Below are 13,119 nucleotides of genomic sequence, written 5' to 3' on the forward strand. Positions count from 1 at the left end.
TGTGTCTCTCTCTGGTGTTTTCACCGAAGAGCAGGCTATTTTCAGAGCCCAGTAGTTGGAACTTATATATTCTTAGTCTAGGGTTCTTCAAAAAATTCTACCTGATGCTCCTAGATCCAAGGTGGATATAGCCAAACCGAAGCCAGGTCCCCATGCCGACGGGCTAGTCGAATCAATTGATGCCAACACGGCTAACCTGCTGAATCAATTGCAACAATTGTCTTTACAAACTGCTTCTTCTATGCAGGCATCGCCATCTATATCTACACCTTCCCAACCAACGTCTATAAATGCCATCCAAACTTCTAACCCAAAAGGAAACCAACAATCCGATGGGAAGAAGAAAGGACGAGGTAGGAAAAAGAGCCAGGATGGGAAGGGCAATGCAAACAAACCCGACAATGATGTCGGAGGGGGTAGGAAAGAGTCCAAGAAAAAAGTAAAATTTCCATGCAAGTTATGAAATGGGGATAATTTGACTCATCTTTGCCCTAAGATCCAAGACACTCAATGCTTGTTAGTGCAACAGGGGTCCTCTAGCTCCCAGGCTGTTCTCACTAACACTTTTCCCCAAGGGCAGCAATTACTTGCTGGCGCAAATCACATGATTATGGTGAATCGAAATCATCTAAAGCTAAGTCTGCTTCTGATGCCTCAGAGCCGCTCCATATTGGGAGGCCCTTTGTTGAGTCTATACCTCGGATGCTGAAAGGCTCCGCAAAGTGCTCAACCATTAACCCTAATGCTAGGGCAGCCCAGAACTACTTGATCGTAGAAGATCTGGCTCAAAGTCCTTGTGCTATGTCAGCGTTAGAGATACTCCAGTCGTGCCCCGCTCAGACGAGTGCATTACTCTTGGCAATTGGAGTAGTAGATCTAAAAAAATTCTCTTGTGCTCACTTTTGATATGTCAAACATCAAAAAGAGACTCCCCCATCATATGGATTTTCAGATAAAGTCTACATATCGAAAGACCAACACCTTTTGAACCATTATTGATGAGGAAGCTTCCACGTGTGTGATGTCTATGTCATGTTGGAAGGCCATAGGATGGCCTCAAGATGTTCCTTCACCGACCCTATTGTCGACATTTGATGGAAATTCTCATAGGCCGCATGGGATTATTCCAACCTTTCCCATCTGTGTTGGGGGAAAGGTGGTAAATATTGAGGTAGAAATAGTTGATGCGAATCTAGATTACAACCTCCTCTAAGGCAGGAATTGGAATTACAAGATGGATGCCATAGTTTCATCATTATCTTGCATCCTTTGTTTTCCTCATGAGGGGAGGATTGTAAAAGTTGATCAGATGGACTATTCTCCGGGTGACTCCCACACATCTTTTGATTCTACAGTTCCATTAGTGGACAATCCCAGGTAACCTATAGAGAATTTAGGAGTTGGGATGTACTCTTCTTTAATGGGAATTTTTGATCTTCCTACTCCTTCAACTAGAATCAATGTTGTTTCATCCTCCAAGGGACCTTCTCGAAGAGAGTTAGTTTGAAATCATTATTTTTCAGACCCTTGGCCTTTACCTTCATCTAACACCACATTAGATGGAGGGAAGGTAGGTGGAATGGCATGTCCTGTGTCTGCAACAAAAAATTCTTATCAATCTATTGTTAATTTTGCAGACTTCCATCTTATTCCTTTATCACCAGAGGAGTTAGATGGAGATGTGGCTCCGGCTTGGACCCTCGATTAAAATTCGGTTCAGGATTGCTTAGATATAGTCTTACCATCTAAGAAAGAAATACTAGAAGAAATGATGGGTGTTGATAGACCATGGGATGATCTACATCATTGTTCATATTTCCTCCCTCATTTGCAAGAAATTGAGTCAAGTTTGTCCAGTCCTTCTACTAGTGATGTTCATACAGTTTTAAATCCTTTGGCCCCAACACAGTTTTTTGTCGAAGGTAACATGTTTGTTATCTCACAAATTGTACCAGTGAACATCTCTAGGAATCCTAACATAATCGAAAATGTCTTCATTGGAGCTGACTATTCCCTTGAAGAAATTCAAACTTATACCGATCTCTTCAAGAGTTTCGTGGTGTGTTTGCTTGGTATTATGAGGAAATGCCTGAAATAGATCCATCTATTGTCCAACATGAGATCAAGACATATGAAAATGCTAAACCTATTCGTCAAAAACTTCAACCGGTTAATCCTAGAAAAGTAGCAGCTATCAAAGCTGAAGTCGAAAGCTGCTAAAGGCGGGTTTCATATACCTCGTTCCTCTAACTAAGTGGGTCTCTAATCCAATCCCTGCAGACAAAGAGAAGGAACAATTCGAGTATGTATTGACTTTAGGGACCTAAATAAGGCTTGTCCGAAAGACAATTACCCCATGCCCTTTATTGATCAAATTATTGATGAATGTGCAGGTAATGAAATTTTTTCGTTCATGGATGGATTCTCTGGTTACAATCAAATTACTATCCGTCTAGAAGATCAACACAAGACAACCTTTATTTGTCCTTGGGGTACGTTTGCGTACAAAAATATTCTTTTTGGCCTCAAAAATGTTGGAGCCACTTTTCAACGGGCCATGTCTTATTATTTTCATGACATCAAGCATGCTATCGAAGCATATCTGGATGATTTCGTTGCTCGTTCTTGAAAGAGAATTGATCATCCTAAGAACATTCGTTGATCTTTGAGCAGTGTCATTTTTATAAAATATGGTTGAATCTGAATAAGTGTGTTTTCGCAGTCACATCTGGACGGTTGTTAGGATTGATTGTGTCCACAGAGGGGATTCATGTTGATCCCTTCAAGGTTAAGGCAATACTTCAGTTGCCTCCCCTGTCTTCCATACGTCAACTTCAAAGTCTCCAAGGAAAAGCAAATTTCTTGAGGAGATTTATGGCCAATTATGTCGAGATCACAAAAGCATTTATGCGTTTTCTTAAGAAAGGGGTCCCATTTTTATGGGATGATTTTGCGCAACGATCTTTTGATGCTTTGAAAAAAGCATTAGCCTTTGCTCGATTGTTGAGTCCACCTGATTATAGCAGATATTTCCTCTTGTATCTCGCTGCTATAGAATCAACCAATGGTATGGTTTTGGTTCAGGAAGATGATGCCTTAAGTGAGCATGTAATATACTATCTAAGTTGAGGCTTGGTAGGTCTTGAACTGCGCTATTCTCCCATCGAGAAATTAGCTTTGGCAGCTGTCCATGCTGTCCAACAGCTTTGACATTACATTCTGCTTCGAAAAACGTTCGTCTTAGTAGCTGTCAATCCATTTCAATTTGTTCTCAGTAGGCGAGTGATTGGGGGAAAATATAATAGATGGATTGTCATTTTGCAAGAATTCGATCTTGAATTCATGTCAGCTAAATCTAAGAAATCTTTAGTATTTGCAGAGTTGATATCAGAGCTACCTTGTGAGGAAGAAATTATTCATGAGGAAAGTTTTCCTGATGAACACTTATTTCTTATTTCTTCACAAGATCCTTGGTATGGGGATATCATTATATATCTCCAGACTTCGAAGTTTCCACCCGCTTTTTCCAAAGATGAGCGTAGAAATTTGCGTCACCTCGCTAAGAATTATGTTATTATAGGTGACACATTATATCATTGCGGGATTGATTCAATCCTTAGACATTGTTTAAACTTGGAAGAAGTCGAGTTAGTTCTTAATGATTGCCACAATGGAGCTTCTAACGGTCATCTATCCGGGCTTGCAACAACCCAATATTTTTTGCGAGCGGGCTACTTTTTGCCTTCAATCTTCAAAGATTATATTGAATAGGTCAAAAGATGCCATCCTTGTTAGGTCTATACTCGAAAAATGTGCACGCATCCAAATCTGATTTTCCTTGTTATCACCGTCGATCCTTTCACAAAGTGGGGCATTGATTTTACTACTTGCAATCCGCCTTCGGCAGGAAATCACAAGTACATCATAATGGCCGTAGACTACTTTATGAAGTGGGCTGAGGCCATGCCTAATTTTAAAAATGACAATGAAACAATGGCCTTGTTTTTCTTCAATCAAGTTATTTCCCAGTTTGGTATCCCTAAAGAGATTGTCATTGATCATGGCAGTCATTTCCAAAATCGATTGATGTCGGAATTGGCTCTCAAGTTGGGTTTCTGGCAGGAGCATTCATCTCCATATTATCCTCAGGCCAATGGGAAGTTTAAAGCCATGAAAAAATCCCTTAAAATCATCCTACAAAGGACGATTAATAAAGCTAGACCCAATTGGCACATCATGTTGTATCCGATACTTTGGGCATATTGAATGTCAGTTAAGACTGCCACTGGCTTTATTCCTTTTCAACTAGTTTACGGGTTGGAATCTATCTTTCCTATTGAATGTGAAATTCATTCCCTTAAACTAGCTGTTGAACTTCTTCTAGAGACTTCTAGTCTGGAGGAGCATCTCGTTCATTTGGAGCATCTTGTTGAGCAGTGTGGAGATGCTGCCACAATAAATGAAGCCCATAAAAAAAGGGTAAAAAATCAATACGATAAAGTTGTCCATCCTATAAATTGTTCTGAAGGTGACCTTGTCCTGGTCTATGATCAAGACAAAGACGCCTCAGGGGCAGGCAAGTTTAAGTCTATGTGGTATGGTCCCTTTATAGTCAAGCGAGTTTTGAAAAAGGAAGCTTATGAATTAATTGAATTTGAAGGAAACAAGTTGGCGGAGCCCAGAAATGGGCTCTATTTTAAGAAGTACTTTGCTTAGGCTTCAGTCGAGCACTTACTTCTTTTTTTATGTTTGTACATATCTATCTATCAGTTTTAGTGATGTTGATATTTTTGATCTGCTTTGGCAGGTATTGATGGACGATTCAATATATTTAGGATTCACTGATGGTGCAAGTAGACATACCCGGAACCTTGCTTCTGTGGCTTGGGTGATTTATTATCCATCTGGCCAGTTGATGGTTTTGAGAAGAGTATGTATCGGTCCTGCTTTGAATAATATTGCCAAATATACTACCATTATTAATTTGCTATATGAAGTGATATCTCTTGATATTGATTCGTTAGTGGTTTATTTAGACTCACAACTGGTGGTATCTTAGCTAAATAACATTTATCGGGTACAAGATCTCTATTTGTATCACCAATTTATGAGAGTACGATTGTTGCAACAATCATTTGTTTATATCACATTTGTTCACATTCCACGATCAAAAAATTCTTTAGCAGATTCTGTTGCTAATCAAGCATTGAACTAACATATAAATCATTCATCAAATTAAAAAACATAAAAAATAATCGAAGTATCATCTGTATACATAAGCATCATAAAATCACATGTACATAGATAGAGTGTTTGTGTCCAAAATAATATACAAAAATTGAGACAAAATGCCCTACAAAATTTGGGCTTATGCCCATCATCATGTCTAATCATAAAAAGATCGATCATTTATCTAGCTGGATTAGGATGAGTAGCTAGAAAATAAACAACAGCATTGGCCACATGCCGAAATAGTCACACACCCAGTCCCATGGTACTCATACCACACGATGCTGCATCTCCTCAGGTAAGTCCTCTATGGCTATCATGGGTACTTGGTGAGTTAGTCTCACTAAGTTCCTTTGAACTGCATGGAGAACTATCTCCGTCTCAACTACAACCCCTTCGACATCTCTTCCACGACACCTATGTCGGGGAAATCCGTCAGGTCTCATTGGCCCCACATCTGAAACATGATCATATATTTTGTAAGTGTCTTGTCTCATAAAAATATTTTTAAGTTCATTTATATTAAAAATCCAAAAAAATCTTAAGAAATTCAAAAAATAAAAAATTGTTACCTATGGCGCCCCATGCTGCATCTGGTGGTAATACTAAATCTGGATCTCCCCAAAAATCCATTCTGGCATAGGGGTAGTCGTCGACTGTAATGACCTGTTGATCCCACCATGTGAAAAAATCGTCATCAAAAGTCGTCCTGGGGACATCACCACCCCCTAGGCGTTTCATCAGGTCAGCCCATCCACAGATCCCTCGGGCTGCTGATGGTCGATAATACCTTGGGTCGAAGCCCAAGTACTTTCTCAAAGAAGAACGAGCATAAGATTGTGCCGTATCTGAAATTCTTTTTCTGACCCTTCTGAATGGAAGTGAGTTGGTTCTTCATGTTGGTCAGTAGAGGTGTACACCAATCAAACACAGTAGTGAGGCATTCCACTACTAGGCTCATGGATACACATGAGGCCTGATGTAAAGTAGCAGAACCGTTTACCCTGGCGATGGTAAATAGTAGGATTTTCAAGGATAAACTCTCTACATGCTTGATTGGAATTTGACTTCCAATATTTTCAGGATGACCAGGACAGTATATGTGGACGTAGTCTTCTACATTGAGACTACCTCTCATCTTGCCAGTAGAATGCACTATCTCTCCCCTTCGAGAAAGATCGGTAATGAAGTAAATATCTTCTATCTCGATCCTTAGGGGCATCTGATCAATCATGAATGCATCATCCTTTGTAGTCCAGTAACAAATCACCAACTCAAGTAATCGTGTATTTGCCTTCATGTTTTGCATTTTAAAGAATTTTAGCAAGCCACAACCTCTCAAAGCATCTAAGGAATTTTGATCCTCCATTACTTGGTTATCAATGGCACTATGCTCCCTTTCTTGCCAGGTGATTGTCATCCTGCCCAAAAAAGACATTTCATATAATTAGATTTATGTTTTAAATTTTTTACTTGCGCACATGCGGGTTCCCTTTTTACACAGTTGCGTGTAGGGCCCTTGTATACGTGGGTTACCTGTATTCAACCCGCGTGTATGCAGAGTTGAAATTTTTAACATATTTTCCTACGGTCAAATTATGAAAAAAACATCTAAAAAGTATCACAAATTATTAAAAGCATGATAAAAGGGTTACCTAGAAGTTTTGGACTGATTTGAATGGTTGGATTTGATGGAGGAAGTTTGTTTGAGTTTGTCTCCACATCGCCTTGCTCAAAACACAAATGACAAAAATGTGAGTCCAAAAGTCCTTATATAGGTTGCAAAATAAAAATTATTTTTCAAAAGTTGATTTTTATCTTATGGACTTTTTGACCTTTTGGATTAGAGTTTCGGGTATGGGTTGTCTTTACAAGAAATTTTGGAGACTTCTTCGAGAAAGTGTTTTGGTCCCATGACCACAGACCCATCATGGCGGGTGTCATTTTCTTACTGGCATATAGGTTAGGGAATACCACTTTTCACTACATTTTGCATACTAGCCTCCATACTGCGATTTGTTTGCCATAAGGTTGACTCCATCATGTCTTGGTTCACAAACCATTTTCACTCACCACCTTTAAAATCATGACACAATGGTAGAGCCAAACTTTACATGGGCATCTTAGTTAGATCCTCGCTGACATTTGTTGCCCATGCTGCTATATTGAGTAGGCTTGGGAGTCCTCTTTAGTCTCGCCATGACTTGTGCGTTGAAGACTCATTCTCGTTCTTCTGCGCTATTTTCTGACCTTATACCCTAGAGGCTCCTTTGTGTTGAGTTGTACTGTTGCATTGCATATTGACTATTTGCACCTTTTGCCTTGGAGCTGACTTCACTTGGACTCGTGTTTAAGCCTGTTTTCGACTATGTCTTTTGCAAAATCAACCTTGCAATCACTTAGCCTTTGCGACTTGACGCACCCTTTTACCCATGGAAAGAACATTCCTTTGAGTGTCCTTGACCAGTTTCGCCACCTTGCATTGAGCATAGGAAAGTTCCCCTCCCAGGAACTAGAGCATCTATTTTTTCGACACTCGTTCTTTCCACTGTACTATAGCATTCTTTTATTCTTTTTCAAGCTTCATATAAAAGAAAAAGACAAAAAAATTATATATTCCAAAAAGAGCGGGAATGGGACATTATTTCCAGATTTGATGGCAGCTAGAGTCAGTTGTGTCGCCCTTGAACAAAGCACTCAAAAGTAAGTCTTTTCCTCCATTGGGATGGGCTTTAGTTTGACTTAGGAGAGCCTTAACCTTGTTATTAAGTTAGTACTCCTCCGATTGGTTACCTCTTCCAATCATATGGAGAGTTTGCTTATGCCTCTTGCATGACGAACTTATACAAAGTTATCATATGCTGCCATGTAGTCAAAATTGATTTGTGCTTTTGTTCAAAGGACGTAAACCTGCGTCGGCCTCTCTGCAGTGTCTGTTGACATATTTTTCAGTCAGACATCCCTAGTTGCCAGTGTCATGTTCATTATCACATCAACTATATTGGTCCTTTGCTTGTGCCGGTTTGAGAAATTCTCCATTGACTTCTTGCTGGCGGATCTTGCTCTTATCGACTACAACAAATTGCTCTGAGGGCAGATCTAGAGCCGCACCCTGGCCCTAGTTTCATTATTGATAGGTAACCTTGTGCTCAACATTGATCAGCATCATGGGTCTTTGACTGAGTGGTTTCCCTTATCTTCGACATCAGCTTTCATTATCACACATTGGGATTCGTGTAGTGCCTTGGTTTCCATTTGACCCTTTTGGTGGATTCCTCGCCTCTGTGTCATCTTTCATTATTGGTTTGTTTAGAGGGTTTCTAACGTGCGCTAGCCACATGTTGTGTACACCGCAAAACGTGCTTTGGTTGGGTTACTACATCTTTGTTCGTCCAATTACTTCCACATTATTGGCCTACGGGATGCTAGATTGATGAGGGATGCCTTAATGCCTTCCTTATAGCGGATCTTTTCCCATCGACTTCAACTCATTGCTCTGGGAAAGAGATCTAGAGTCCAATAGCAGTACCTTAGGGTTTGTAGTCATTAGTGGCAGATTCCTTCGCTATCGGTAGTGGGAAAACATCATTGTATCCTGATTGATATATTCTTCCAAGTGTTCGACTACAGCTCATTTATTCACAATTGTTAGATTGTACTAGGTACCTTGACTGTCATCATCATTATCGGTGAGTAGCCTCGCGTTTGTTAATAATATACTTCAATGACTGGTAATCAAACAATTTCTCACATGGTTGACTTCAGATCATTTATTCCCATTGTGTAAAAGTGTACCACGACGGTCGGTGAAGACCTCAGGTTTGCATCATCATGTCTTGGTTCACTTGTCAGTTGCTCCTGTTTCTACTAGTTGACACCATCCACCTTATATATTGCAGTTCATTACAACGATATCTTATATGTTGGCACCCGAGTTGTAGTGTAGTACCATTTATTCCATCATGTTCACTTGGTACTATTTGGATCAGTTTCTTGACTTCAGTGATCAACTTCATACTTCAACATCATTGATCAGCTCTTTATATGTGGTATTAAGACGTACTTTCTTGATTATGATTAGATGATCCATTATGTATTTCCAGTTCCTTTATACTTGTATGCATATTGGATCCACTTTTGTACTTGACATGCGGACATGCTTTACTATTTCTGAGCATGGGTATGCTCGCCTCAGACAACAATTTCTTTCTGATCTCTTTTGCTGGCTTGGCAGGATGAATTCTGGTGAACTCCTCCTCGGTCTCGGCATGATTCCTTCTATACACTTAATACATTTTGGCCATCATGTACCCCTTCTGACCTCATATATTAGGGGGTATTTGTTATAGCACCATTTACCACTCTTGGTAGATCTGATGCTCTGATTATGGCCTAGTGCAACCCTTCCTTCTAGACTTGGTCCAAAATTAAAAAAATTGTGTTTTATTCCGTATACACTACTTTTCCCTGTGATAAAAGTATGTAAACGCGGGTCAGCATATACCCAACCCGCGTACATATGTTAAAACACTTAAAAAAATTAAATTTCCTTAATTTTAGGCAGATTTCATGGGGTTTACCTATTACTCACCTCCTATTGCCCATGGCCCAACTGTTTCCCAATTGAAAAAACTAATTTGGAGAAGTATAAATAAACCTCCATGGGAAAGCCTGAAGAGAGAATATATGAGATATTGATATTATAGTGAGATTATCCCTAATCGAGTCTGACGAAATCCTTGTGCCTCTTCCACTCCCCAAGATTTAGGAAATCCTTATTTCCTTGTTGGAGATATCCTTCATCTTTCTTGAGATATCCTTGTATTGGTGATGTAGGTAGATTGCTGAGGTTGGGAAAGGACGAATATGGAGGACAGTTCCACTTGGAGTCAGAGAAGGACTCAAGTCGTATTTCTCCACTTTATTTGTAGCTAAATTCAATAAGGGAATGGTGTTCTAATGTGTTTATGCATCTATTTATATTGTAATTCGTTTATGAATCTTACATTGATGTGTAATTTTTCATTCATTTATATGATTTAAAGTTAATATCATGAACATGCTTTATGTTTCTACTGATGTATATGTTTCATTTGAATAATTTTCAGGTTTTGAAGACATCAAGAGAAGCTGACGGTTTTCACCCCAAGGGATCTACTCAAACATAGGACTTTCGGGTAAGGACACTCTTACACAGTTCAATAGAATAAGCTTTTAGGTTGATTTCTTGAGAATTTCTTGTTGCGGTTTTCCCTCTGCTCTGTTGGGGTTCTCAACCCAAGATCCTAGGGTGTTCTCACCCACAACAAGTAGCCAACTGAATGGATGCCCCAACATCCTAGACCAGCCTACCACCCTGAAGTGTTCAGAGGCTCCAACCTGTAGGCGACTTCATGCACTAGCCTAAAACCTCCCTTCCACCCTATAATGATTGAAGTGAGACAAGAGTGTGGATTCTCGTACCAGGGATAACGATCCATGATACAATATGATTTACAATGATTTTGACCAAACACCCAATCACACTATGACCTGCAACCCAACCATGACATCATCCCAACAGAGACTCCTATACCTTCAAATAATGCCTTTTCGACTGTAGGCAGATTGACTCTTTTACAATAATGACTCTTCCAATGATGACACTTTTAAAAATGACTCTTTTACAACTTTAAAATGATGACTCTTGGCCTTGACACTTATTCACAATATACAGATGGTTTTCATGTCTTCAAAGGATGTCTCGCTGCAATGCTTCCTTTGATTTGATACTTTTGTTCTTGAATTCTTGCTTGAATTTGTACTTGAATCTTCTTCTACCTGCATGCAAAATTTTCCTCGTGAAACCAATCCCAAAACAAAACAAAATACCCTTCAACTTACTTCTGTCTGCAAAACACATGTAAGTGCATAACAATGAATAAATACAAATTAAAATTACAATGCGTACCTGAAGTGTGCTTGTCACTTTTGTTGTTGACTTTTTGTAGCAGTAGAAAAAGAATCCCACTCTTGATATAGGCTTGGACTCTATGCAAGACTATATCCAAAACTAACCTAAAGATATATACAATAAAAAATGATGACAGACCCAAGACTTGTGATGGACCAAGTTCTAAGTACAACAACAGAGACCATTCCATCAACTATGACAAGACAAGTAACATGAAATTACAACATCATAGAGATTTAGCAAACCTGGTGTAGCATCAAGAATATGTAGCATAAAATGTGTAGTATTAAGAATAGGACATCCGAAAAACTAATTGTGACATATAGAGACATAGAGATGTAACCGAGACACTGTATATACTTACATTGTCTTGCAAAAAAATATTTCAGAGATGATACTCAAAATTCAAATGTAAACACTAAACATACATACCTTGCTATAGGAGACTTTCCCTTGATTGTGGATGTGTGGTCCTTACCACGGTGCTCCTTGAATGCATGCTTTTTCTTGCCTTCTAGGAGCTCGATATTTAATCTGTTGTATCTATGTAATTTCAGATCTCTAAGGTCTGAAATTTATTCCTGTGGTATCCCTCTGAGTCCTCTTTCAAACCCCACAACTCTGATCAAGATTGGATTCTTCAAGAAAGAGTTATGCCCAATCTCCCACGATGACCTGATTATAGAATAGTTTAGTAGAGCGAATTTGTACAAAGTTCCACGTGTCACTATTTCGACCTTCAGCCCTGAAAACACTAATCAACAAACTAAAGGCTATTCTATTTCTGTGACTATTTACAAAATTTGAATCCAATGCTCAGAGAGAAAGGTATGACGATTTTCCCAACGTCACCTGTTTGACATGGAATTCGAGAGCATGCAAAAACCCTAACTTCCTCAGATCATATATCCGAAACTATAGCAAACCAAGATCTTAAATTTGGTCATGAGGTTCATCACGATTTTGTCTCAAATGGGTTTTAATTTCAGATTCAGAATCTTTTCAGAATCAAAGTTATAGAGAAAATTCCACGATGACCTGTTTGAAGCCACGAAATCCATACTAGAGGAGGATCTGAGGGTCATTATTTATATGAATGTCTTGAGTTGAGAGGGTCCTCAACAAGTGAACCTTGGAGGGATTTTAGGGGAAAAAATATTTATTAATTATTGACTATTCAATGACCACAACCAATAATGAGTGCCATGCCACAACCCCATAGGATTTTAGCCCCCTAACTGGAGTTACTAACTTCAAACATGAATATCTCTCAAACCGTGAAGAATTACTTGGCGTGCCATATATCAACGAAATCATATTGATGAGTAGAATCCATATAGAAGATCCTTGAATCAAAATAGAGTAAGTTGTCAAGTCAAAATTCCCTTGCAAGATCGGGGTAGCCCCCAGTGCTGCTTGGGTTGACATCAATGACAACCACTAATCAACAATCTCCCCCTTTGGCATTGATGGCAACAAAAGTACTCCCCTTGCAATCATGAAACCTCTTCCTACTACATTCTCTCCCCCTTTGTCATCAATGGAAAAGGGTAACTCCCCCTGACAAACAACCATCCTGCGGACCTGTACACACCTTCACTCCCCCTTTCTACTTGAGTAGATAAGAGAAAGAGTCTAATGAAAACTTGGGAGAATCCCAAGATTTTGGCGAAGATACCCAAGTGCTTCACAAGGTAATGGTTTGGTAAAGATATCAGCAATTTGTTCCTTTGTGCAAACATATTCAAGCCTGATATTCCTTTCGACGACCTGCTATCTAACAAACTTATATTTAATCAGAATGTGCTTCGTTTTGCAATGCATCACAGGATTTTGGAGATACTGATGGCACTGGTGTCATCGCAAAATATGGGAATAGGCTAATCAAACTTGACTTGACGATCTTGCAAAGTTTGCTTCATCTAGAGAACTTGTGC

This window comes from Pinus tabuliformis, chromosome 3_2, assembly GCF_031772625.1.
Source record: "Pinus tabuliformis cultivar Carrire ecotype Pingquan chromosome 3_2, CPIR1, whole genome shotgun sequence".
Classification (NCBI taxonomy): Eukaryota; Viridiplantae; Streptophyta; class Pinopsida; order Pinales; family Pinaceae; genus Pinus; species Pinus tabuliformis.